Source organism: Lepisma saccharinum, chromosome 13, assembly GCF_977018435.1.
Source record: "Lepisma saccharinum chromosome 13, izLepSacc3.1, whole genome shotgun sequence".
In the NCBI taxonomy this organism is placed as follows: Eukaryota; Metazoa; Arthropoda; class Insecta; order Zygentoma; family Lepismatidae; genus Lepisma; species Lepisma saccharinum.
The window spans coordinates 31,621,123-31,633,365 of record NC_139241.1 but is presented as its reverse complement, the minus strand read 5'-3'; the positions used below and the strand labels follow the sequence as shown (position 1 = coordinate 31,633,365).

General features: G+C 38.5%; 1 protein-coding gene across 4 annotated transcripts in view; it reads left to right on the top strand.

Moving 5' to 3' along the window:
- The window catches only part of LOC145996914 (uncharacterized), a 103,556-nt gene that overhangs the window by 37,668 nt on the left and 53,645 nt on the right, over nucleotides 1-12,243 (top strand). The gene's annotated exons all lie outside the window — the stretch shown is intronic.

Here is a 12,243-nt window from a genome sequence, read left to right as displayed (position 1 = left end):
TCTTCTTTCCTCAGTTCATCCCTGTGATTACATAGCCTTTGCGCTCTTATAGAAAAGTTGAAAAATACATTATTTTTGGTTCTTCTTGCGTGTTCTGATTCATTATGAATATACGGATCTCCTGCCAAGGCTTTATGGTATACCCCAGTCCTAATTCCCATTCCTGTGTTAATAATTTGTACTTTTGTACTTTTTTGTACAAACTTGTTACTAACAGAAAAGTAGCTTTCTTGTCCACCGATGCCAAGTTTCTAGAGCTTTATTTATTTATTTATTTTGTCTACTATTACCTGGCGAAGGTAAGGTTGTGGAGCCTTTTCTTCCAATTGACCATGTTTAAAAAGAAATTGAATTTGAAATATTGAAAAAAGAAAGAAAGAAAATATATATATATAAATTACAGAGAAATAAAAGAAAATACAAAGAAAAATACATATAAGAATGATAATCTAACCTATGGATATGGGCACACAGACTCACACATACATATTTTTGCCCTTACACATACACACGTACAAGCAAATACATAACATTACACTTACTAAAACACAGTCCAAAACGGAATACTTCGACGATAATTCATATTAACTATTACATTAAATCATTTTTGTGCCTTAAGTCCTATCATTCTCTGCACGCGCCACTTTATTAGGGAAGTCAAACATTTAAGTTTTATTATACAATATGTGTAACTTTAACAATTTTTTGAACGTCACAATTGAGGAAGACATATGGATTTCAGGTGGCAACTTGTTCCAAAGGCCTGCTGAGGTAACAGTAAAATAATTTGCATAAAAGTTGGATTTATGGAGTGGAGAGCAGAGACCTTTCGCGCAATCTGGTGTTGCGGTTGTGAAAGTCTGAAAGATGTTGAAATCGGTTATAGAGATAATGCGGGTCTTTTAATTGGAGGATTTTTTACAGTAAAATTAACTTATGAAAATTACGTTTATCGCTTAATTTAAGTCACTCGACCTTTGCAAAGTATGAGTGTCAATGCTCTGAATATTTTAGATCGGAAATGAAACAAATGCAGCCAGGCATTTTGGATTCGCTGCAGTCGTTTAGCATGCTTGTGATTGACATCCAAGAAAGCAATGTCACACTAGTCAACAATTGGAAAGACAAGAGACTGGACCAGTTTAATTTTTATGCATTCAGGGAGGAAGTTTTTGAGCCGATAGAGTGAATGCAATGCACTGAAAGCTCTTTGCCTAAACCTAAAAGCAAAATGAAAATATGTAACCAGAAAGGGGAGGGGAGAGAAACTCCATCATTGTTTGATAAATAGCAGTTCCATTTTTTTCTTGAGCCTGTTTTCCGACTTGGCAGTGAATTTTAGGTGACTATAAGCACTATGTATCTCATGGATTAGAAAATATGACATCACATGACATACAAAGTTTCTTCATCATGTTTCACAGATCGAAAATATAGGAAAAATGATCAAGATAGAAAAAAAAACTTGCCGAAATATGTTGTTTTATGTGAAGTAAATTAGCAAATATGTGAAATATGTAATATCCTGCAAATATGTAAAAATGTGTAACATAAAACTTATACAAAATGATGTGAGTTACATAATTCATTGACCTTTTCATGTTCAAGGTATGTATCTAGAAAGGAATAGAATATGTAATTACATACAAATCTAGCTCTACTCATCATCTTCGCAATTAGCCAACAGAAAAGCAAAGTAAAATAAACCGAATCAATCAGTCAATCAAAGCTTAAAATTTTAAGACTGCAGAATGGTCTGAAAGTTTATTTTAAAATTGCTTCCAAAACCTGGAAATGTTTGGGAATATTTGATGAAACAAATGGGAACCACATTCTAGCATGAAATGAATTAAATCATTCCATTTCCTGCTTATAATTGACCTGCAGTTAATATAACAGCTTCAGAATACAGCTTAATCAATGTTATGAAGCCTTCCTGCCAATAACGATGATGCAATTCTCTTGCGATTTTGCTGAGGTGAGTTTTTGTAAAGTTTTCCGAACTTTTGCGAGTTACAGTTAAGAAAACACATGAATAACATTCGAATACATTCTAACATAGGCGTGCGCAAGGGGGGGGCAAATGACCCCCCTAATCATGGACTTCCGCAGATTTTTTCCACAGAGGGACAAGCAAGGTATTTTTCCATGGGACATATTACCCCGATAATAGTGTTACCCCTCAAGAAACACCTCTTGAATCTGAAATTATAGCATTCCTGTATGCCCATTATAATAATTAATGTAAATTTTTATGACTGAAATCAAATGATACGTGTGAAAATGTACTTTTTGGTTGTCATTCGTTTTCTACGGGGGTGATGTGATCATCCTTGCCCCCCCCCCCTTTTCCAGACGTCCATGCCCCTATATTATTATATTTGCACCTATAGTGGAACCACAAGCAAAAAACCTGCGCAGAAGCACATCGAAAAGTTACGGATCTGGATCCGGATCCGAAAATTCCGGATTCGGATCCGGGTCTGAAAGTTTCCGAGAGTTCCGGATCCGGGTCCGAAAGTTTCGTATCTCAATCCCATTATAATATTACCACACCTTAAAAAGGTATTATGATCTTCGATTACAAAGAAATTTTTCATTAGTTAGTCCTACAAGAATTTTTTTCAAGTGTTGTTCCTAAAATACTTTGCTACGCATTGGCTAACACACTCGTGCACAAAAATAATCTTACTTGTTTAACATAAAATGTCATAGGTGATTTTGTAAATGCCATTGAAACGAATATGTATTCATTCGAATGTATTGGAAATGAAAACAGACATAAATGTGAGACATTCCATTCCAGGATGAAACCTTTAACACATATAACAAGATAGAAGTGTTATACAAAAATTATACAATTGTTCTACAGTTACAGTTCTACAAATTAAAATAAAACATTATAATATATGCAGTGTTATATAATTACAAAGTGTAAGACTAACAAGGGAGGTTATATAAGTGTCCCCCTCCGATTTCCATGAAACTTGGTAGGCGTGTAGTGGGGCCCAAAGGAAGAATTCCGTGTTTTTTTGTTTCAGCTAAAAAACGGTTTTAGGGGACAAAACCCCCTCAAATGTCAAGATGAGGACAAATTGAAGTGAGGATCTGACCCCTGTGTCCCCCTCCGATTTCCATGATACTTGGCAGGTGTGTGTATAAACGGGCCCAAATGAAGAAATACGTGTTTTTTTTTATTTCAGCTAAAAACTGTTTAGGGGGACAACCCCCCCTTAAATGTCAATATGAGGACTGTCCCCCTCCGATTTCCATGAAACTTGGCAGATTTATAGAGGGACCCAAAGGAAGAAATACGTGTTTTTTTGTTTCAGCTAAAAAACGGTTTTACAGGGCAAAACCCACTCAATTGTCAAGATGAGGACTAATTGAAGTGGGGATCTGACCCCTGTGTCCCCCTCCGATTTCCATGAAACTTGGCAGGTGTATAGCGGGGCCCAAAGGAAGAAATACGTGTTTTTTTGTTTCAGCTAAAAAACAGTTTTACAGGGCAAAACCCACTTGAAGTGGGGATCTGACCCCTGTGTCCTCATCCGATTTCCATGAAACTTGGCAGGTGTGTGTATAAACGGGCCCAAATGAAGAAATACGTGTTTTTTGTTTCGGCTAAAAATCTGTTCTAGTGGGCAACCTCCCCTCAAATGTCAAGATGAGGACAAATTCAAGTCGGGATCTGACCCCTGTGTTCCTCTCCGATTTCCATGAAACGTGGCAGGTGTATAGAGGGGCCTAAAGGAAGAAATACGTGTTTTTTTGTTTCAGCTAAAAAACGGTTTTAGGGGACAAAACCCCCTCAAATGTCAAGATGAGGACAAATTGAAGTGAGGATCTGAACCCTGTGTCCCCCTCCGATTTCCATGATACTTGGCAGGTGTGTGTATAAACGGGTCCAAATGAAGAAATACGTGTTTCTTTTTATTTCGGCTAAAAACTGTTTAGGGGGACAACCCCCCCTTAAATGTCAATATGAGGACTGTCCCCCTCCGATTTCCATGAAACTTGGCAGATTTATAGAGGGACCAAAGGAAGAAATACGTGTTTTTTTGTTTCAGCTAAAAAACGGTTTTACAGGGCAAAACCCACTCAATTGTCAAGATGAGGACTAATTGAAGTGGGGTTCTGACCCATGTGTCCCCCTCCGATTTCCATGAAACTTGGCAGGTGTATAGCGGGGCCCAAAGGAAGAAATACGTGTTTTTTTGTTTCAGCTAACAAACAGTTTTACAGGGCAAAACCCACTTGAAGTGGGGATCTGACCCCTGTGTCCTCGTCCGATTTCCATGAAACTTGGCAGGTGTGTGTATAAACGGGCCCAAATGAAGAAATACGTGTTTTTTGTTTCGGCTAAAAATCTGTTCTAGGGGCAACCTCCCCTCAAATGTCAAGATGAGGACAAATTCAAGTGTTGATCTGACCCCTATGTTCCTCTCCGATTTCCATGAAACGTGGCAGGTGTATAGAGGGGCCTAAAGGAAGAAATACGTGTCTTTTTTGTTTCAGGTAAAAAACAGTTTTAGGGGACAAAACCCCCTCAAATGTCAAGATGAGGACAAATTGAAGTGAGGATCTGACCCCTGTGTCCCCCTCCGATTTCCATGATACTTGGCAGGTGTGTGTATAAACGGGCCCAAATGAAGAAATACGTGTTTTTTTTTATTTCGGCTAAAAACTGTTTAGGGGGCAACCCCCCCCCCCCTTAAATGTCAATATGAGGACTGTCCCCCTCCGATTTCCATGAAACTTGGCAGATTTATAGAGGGGCCCAAAGGAAGAAATACGTGTTTTTTTGTTCCAGCTAAAAAACGGTTTTACAGGGCAAAACCCACTCAATTGTCAAGATGAGGACTAATTGAAGTGGGGATCTGACCCCTGTGTCCCCCTCCGATTTCCATGAAACTTGGCAGGTGTATAGCGGGGCCCAAAGGAAGAAATACGTGTTTTTTTGTTTCAGCTAACAAACAGTTTTACAGGGCAAAACCCACTTGAAGTGGAGATCTGACCCCTGTGTCCTCGTCCGATTTCCATGAAACTTGGCAGGTGTGTGTATAAACGGGCCCAAATGAAGAAATACGTGTTTTTTTTTTATTTCGGCTAAAAACTGTTTAGGGGGGCAACCCCCCCTTAAATGTCAAGATGAGGACAAATTGAAGTAAGGATCTGACGCCTGTGTTCCTCTCCGATTTCCATGAAACGTGGCAGGTGTATAGAGGGGCCTAAAGGAAGAAATACGTGTTTTTTTGTTTCAGCTAAACACTGTTTTAGGGGGCAAAATCCCCTCAAATGTCAAGATGAGGACAAATTGAAGTAAGGATCTGACGCCTGTGTCCCCCTCCAATTCCCATGATTTTTGACAGGTGTATAGAGAGGCCCTATGCCCCCTGTTTCTTCCTATGCCATATTTACGTGGTTTCGGAGTCAGATCCCCACTTCAATTTCTCCTCATCTGGACATTTGAGGGGGGCCTCTATACACCTGCCAAGTTTCATGGAAATCGGAGGGGGAGACTTAGACCTCCCTTGTAAGTGTATTAATTAATTACAAATCGCGCACGCGCGCACACACACTATATATATGTGTGTATGTATATTATATATATATATATATATGTGTATATTAGCAGGTAACAATATGTTATAAGCACATTCTTACTTTCCAAAGAAGCGCATGTGGGATGGCAAAACAGATCCGGTTCCGAAAATTCTGGATTCGGATCTGATTCCAGATTTGAAAATTCCGGATCCGCTAGGATGCGGATCTGGCCATCCCTAGTAAGTACGACAATATGGATAAATAAAAAACTGATGAAATGGACGATGTGACACAAACACAGTGAAACGTCTTTGCCTTACGAGGTAGAAACACTGACTTCATAGCGTGGGCATATTATGTTATACATGTATGTGTTTGTGGGTGTGTGTGTGTATTTATAGCAGATGGGGAGGATGGGTGGCACCCTAGCATAAGCGTTGCTATCTTGAATTATTGAGGAAGACATGCTGTCTAATTCACTAGATATATTTCACATACGTATTGCATTTTCTCATTATGGTGCGGGATGCGTGCCCACCCCTATCGATAGCTGTACACCGAACACCAGCAGAAGGTAAATTGATTTGTTATTGTTAGCATTCGACTTGAAAGATTGTGGAAAATCACCGACAATGAAATGCGGCACGTTAGCTTCATCTGTGAACACAACTTTCTACCATTTCCTGTCATAAAAATTCCTAGCGATAATAGAGGCATCGCAAACCCCTTGTGTCGGTGCTGAGAAAGGGCAAATTTGAGGGTGTTTTCCACGCACCCTCTAACCGGGAAATGCGGAAGAGATGAAAGATGTTGGTCGGTTCCCTCGGGCAGTTTACTTTCTTTTGTTGGAAACATGTCCACTCCTGAAATGGAGATCTTCGGTATATTTTCGCCAAACACAGGGTGCTGGGTTTAGCACCATTGTTACAAAAGTATCTGTGACGTTTACACCGTAAACAATACGTGCCACTCCCTTTTCCTCCACCCCCAGTGCACACGACTATGCTGCCCCTCCGCCCCCAAGAACGTCGTTCATCCGCTACTATTAGATCATCGGATTTTGTAGGAGATCTTCTGGTTTCCCAAGGAACATCTCCCGAATTTTTCAAATCTGACCTGGCAACACTGCCCTGAACACCGATAACGGCAGGGAAGTTGCGCGAACGCTTTGGACGGAAGATTTTTTTGCTTGTGGTCGAGCTATAGAAATTTAGGATAGAGGAATCTTATCGCCATTATTAAACGATGTTATACTCTTAAAAAATATGAAGTATTTTCAAGCCGATGAAAGTTCAAAGCAACTAAGGGGGAAAGGTGTGCAGTGGCGCAACCACAACAGCAGGGTCATGCCCCCCAACCTTGGACAGAAATCAATTTTTGGGGGGCAAACATGGAAGTAAAGGAAAGCGAGACTAGCAGAATCCAAGAGTAGCAGGACAAAAGGATACTCAAGATGGGATTAGTTTTCACGTCTTTTTTGTATTATTTCTTCCAGATGGCCAAGAGCACCTGCAGGGGGTGCAGAGAGCTGCAATTGACCCCTCAATTTCAAATTATATACAAATAAAAATACATTTCTTAAAATGTTCTTGCTCGCTTCGCTTGCAATTTCTGTTTTTCTTTGCAGTCATGTCAAGTTCAGAGCCGTAGCTAGGGATCGGCAGGAGTTTTCCCTGAACGCTGAATGGTCTAAAATTAAAAAAGTGTAAAAGAGAATACCATGGCTGTCCATGAACAATTTTGTGCCATATTAAATCAATATTGTTTTCATTTTGCAATAATTTTGATCTGAAAATTTTGTTGCTCACTTCGCTCACAATTTGTTTTCTGTAATGCATTGGAAATTACCTGGAGAAAAAGGAGCACACACATTTGAAAGACAATTTATATAATTGATGCTGTTACTTTGTTATGGGGTGGATGAATTGATTATGTATGTATGTATATATGGGGTATATATACACACACCCATGCAAAAGAACAAACAGTGACATAAAATTAATTTTTTCTTTCCAGACTGAACTTTCACGCCTATGCATTCTAATATATGGCTGACTCTACCATATTGCTGCAGATTTTAAAATTCTGCTAGCAACACTGCAAGATTTTAATGGCATGTTTATTATTCTGTTTTATTGATGCACATGGTACAGAAAACACACAAACATTAAAAGAAACTACTCATTATTTTAAAAAGTTAATTAAGATTTCCATAAGTGAATTAGAGGAATTATGTTTTAAAAAGCTTAGAGCTAGGTTTGAAAATTCATGCACCCACCTGGGCATCCTTTATTTTTCTGCCCCTGGTTTAGAGTTTTCAAGTGAATCTTCATGGGATTATATTTCACTGTAGTTTAAAATAGTAGTGTTTGAAAATAGGCTTACAGTTCCATGATAATATCACAAACATGTAATAAATTATAATAGTATACCACATGAAAATTGAATTGAATCCTGTAGAAGGAATTCTACACAGATGTAGTTTTTTTCAGAACTTAGGATATCATAGCAATTTACCGAAGGAAGAGTAATTTTTTTTAAACAGACTTAGCTGATTCAGACCGAAAGTCCAGCACAGTCTTGACAGTAATAATCATCTGATTAACCAAATTTCAATGTATACGCAGTTGTAGTGACAAGTAACTTCCCATTAAATATTGAATAACAGTTTTAGTTACCCATCTCTACTGCTCAATATTACTCAAATAATGTATCAGCATTTTAGTTGAATTAAATTTATCCATTCATCATGAAGTTCAACACAGGAATTCCTGCCTGTTTCAATTACATATTGCTATTCATATCTGTAATCAAGCAATGAAATGAACCTAGTGGAAACAATCTTTTCTTCTATAAAAAATTATAAATTCATGTCTTCATGATAGACTTGGTCATATTGTCCACGTTTAAAATGGCGAAAATTTGGTTTTAGCTTTTCTTTTTTACGCACAATGTACACAGAATGTATTACAGTCACTTAGTTCCTTTCACTAACCTATTAGCAAATAGAATGTTTGTTATTCTGTCTTTAAATATTTTACAGTTTAATTGTATTTTCCACACGTTTAAAAATAGAACAGGTATTCATTACCTGTTTTCACGTCTGTATTTATATATTAGGAGACCCAGAGTTTACAACATAGACAACATCAATTTATCATGCTAAGAAACATGTTATATAATCATTTATAAAGTGAAGGTACAGTTGCTCATGCATATAGCATCATGCCATGCAGACTCATTTAGGGGATGTGGGGATAGGGCCCCACACATTCTTTATCCCGGACATTTTGGGGGATGATGTGATCAGTACCATGCTCAGGCCACCTTTACCCCCCATGGGTTGTCCCAGGTACCTGTTGATTTGAGGCTGGGTGAGCTCCAGAGCCACTTTATGTGGGGACAATGCCGGAAAAATTCCAACCTTATCACTCACCCTGGGAATCAAACCTGGGTCTCCCACGTGGCAGTCAGATTCACTACCGACTAGACCACTGTGGCTCTCATATAATTATTTAAGAGCTGAACCAAATTATTTGGAGCTGCATTTACTGTCCCACAATATGCTCCATAGGTACTCATCAGAACCTGGTTTACAAAGTTCCTTTAAGAAGCATTGCATTTTATTTAACCCCATAAAAAGTATAATGCAATTTTCATTATTACTTTTAAGTCAAGTTAATCTTAGATGATGAATATACGTAATCTTTCGGTATCAGCCAATATAGGCATATCAATACATCAGTTTTATCAGTAAAATTACTGAATTTTACCGATCTGATATATTTATAAATAATTTAGTGCAAAGTTCTGCAATTTTGTTATAATTTTTATGGATGTAAACATGCCCAACTTTTTAAAAAAGTAAATGTCTAAAAGTGCAGCTTCTTTTTAATTCATTCATCTGGCAACATGCTTTTATTAAGAAGGTCAATGAATCATTCAGATTCTTCAAGAACTATTTCGAATTTTATAATAGGATTGGTAGAATATTGGTATCGGTAAATTTTATATAAGTACTTTATTGGTATCAGTCAAAATTTCATACAGGCCCAACCGTAATATATTTGTTATATTTTAACCACATTACAAATATCTGTTTTTCTAAAAAAATTGTAGTCCTTTTTAAAATATTTTTTCCCTGCTGGATGCCCTGTTGCAGATGGAGACTTTGATTGATTTATTTGGTTTATCTTATTTTTCTTTTTGTCCCACTTTTGGCTAATTTGCAAAGATGGGGATGAGTGATGACATGATAAAATTAGTGAATGGACACTGACAAATGCTGGGATTCGAACCCGGAAGCAGATGAAGACTGTGGTCCCCTTCTCTAAATTTAGGCATGAGTGAAACCAACAAAATGGCAAGTTATAAAAAAATAAATGAATAAAATCGTCTCATCATCCTTTGCAATTTCCTGCCTCTGGCTGGGTCGGCATAGAAATCAAGCCTCTCCATTTTTTCCTGGTCTTCCACGACTCCTCTCTTTCAACTGACATCTTGGTCTCCCCCTTGATCTTATTCCCACTTCTTGTGCATGGTAAGCTCTTACTGGTAGACTTTCTACATCCATCCTCTTCATGTGTCCGAACTATCTCATCTGTGCCTGATCTATCCTGTCCTGAAGCTTCACCACACCCACTGTCTGTGGGATCTCTTCATTCCTTATTCTATCCCTTCTAGTCTTCCCCAATATACTCCTTAAAAATTTCATCTGCCTGCATCTTTATTTTGTCTTTCTCTATTATTGTCCAAGTTTCTCCTCCATACATAATTATTGTGTTATATAGTACTTTCTTGCATTTCATAGGTAAAAAAAAAGTGTTCCCCTGTGCGTAGCACCACACCATGAAGGTGTATAGGGGGTGTGGAGGTAATGCCCCACACTTTCTTGATCTGCTTGTGAGTGGGGGTGATGTGATCAGCATCATGCCCCTAACCACCTTTACCCCCCAGGGTTTCCCCCAGGTACCCATGTCATTCGATGCTGGGTGGGCACCGGGACCGCTTCCAACATTAGAAAAGTTCCCGGATTTGAACCGGCCGGGGATCGAACACCGGGACCTTGAGCATGGTAGTCAGACACGCTACCGACTGAGCCACCGTGGCCACTTTCATCTCATTTCATAGGTACATCCCTGTTCCATATTAATCTTTGAAAGCTTTGATACAGTCCAACACGCATTTGTCCTCTTCTGTTTACCTCCTCATCTATGCTTCCACTTCTCTCAATTATGCTTCCTAGATATTTGAAGCTCTCCACTACCCTCAACTCTTCCGTGTCAATCTATATTCTTGGTTCCTTTCTGGCTCTGTTTCTTGTTATTAGCACCTCACTCTTTTCTGCACTGAATTTCATTCCTGCTCTTCTGATTTCCTCATTCCAACTATCAAGCTTTCTCGGTACTTCTTCTTCCCTGTTCCCCCATATTACTAAGTCATCGGCAAACAACAGGGTCTTCATCTCTTCCTCTCCTATCTTCTTCCCCACCTCTTCGTTAATTGCATCCATTGTAATTATGAAGAGCAGTGGGGAAAGAGCACTTCCCTGTTTTAGTCCATTACTTATACTGAACCACTCCGTTCTTCCCACTGGTGTCTTCACACAGCTATGGTTGGCCTTGTATGTACTCTGCAGTCTGCACACTATCTCTTCCTCAACTCCTTTCTCTCTTAGAGCCTTCCAAATCTTTGTTCTGTCCATGCTATCATATGCCTTTTCTATATATAGGAATGCCATAATCAAATCATTTCCATACTCATAGTGCCTTTCCTGCAGGTCTACTGTTGATCTGCCTTTTCTAAATACTGTTCCTCTCTCATGTTCAGCTCTGTTACATCCCTTATCCTTTTCTCTAATATTTTCACATATACCTTTGCGGAGTGGCACATATATGTTATTCCTCTGTAGTTTTTACATTCCTTTCTGTCATCCTTCTTGAATATGGGAACTATTAGTCCCTTCGTTCAATGTCTTCGAACTTCTCTCTCTTGCCACACTGTTTTCAAACACACTGTACAGCTACTGCACAGCCACTGCACACCAATCACTCCTGCTCCTAGTGTCATTTCCACTGGCACTTCATCTACTCCAGGTGCTCTACCTCTCTTCATTCTCTTCAGTGCTTCCTCCACTTCTTTCAATGTGAGATTAACTTTTTCCTTCCTCTTTTCTTTTTCCTTCACTTCTTCATGTTTATTTCCTTTTTTCACATTCAGCATTTTCTCAAAATGATTTCTCCACATTCTCCTTATTTCTTCATCCTCTTCTACAATGTTTCCCCTATCATCCCTTAGCTTACAGCTGTCTCCTCTTTCTCTTCTCTTTTCTCTCACTAATCCATACAATGAATAAAATTGAATTTGTAATTGGCAATGATTCACAAAAATGTGTGTCACTCCATGTTATCATTTTAAATTTCGTTCATCCTTTCTCATTTCTAGAAAGTCACTGATTGTTTACATATATTATCTTTGATAAAACAAGTTTTAAATTCCAAAATAAAATGTTCATGAGCATTGTATGTCTACAAAGATATCTTTGGTTAGGTTGCTTCAACTCTATTATGTAATAGTTTTGTATGATTTATTTATTTATTTGTAAACACTGTAAAGGGTAGAGAAACACAGGGTGCCCGGTCACCATGGCACCTGAAAATTTCTACCTGGTGCCTGAATTTTCAAATTCAGTGTTAA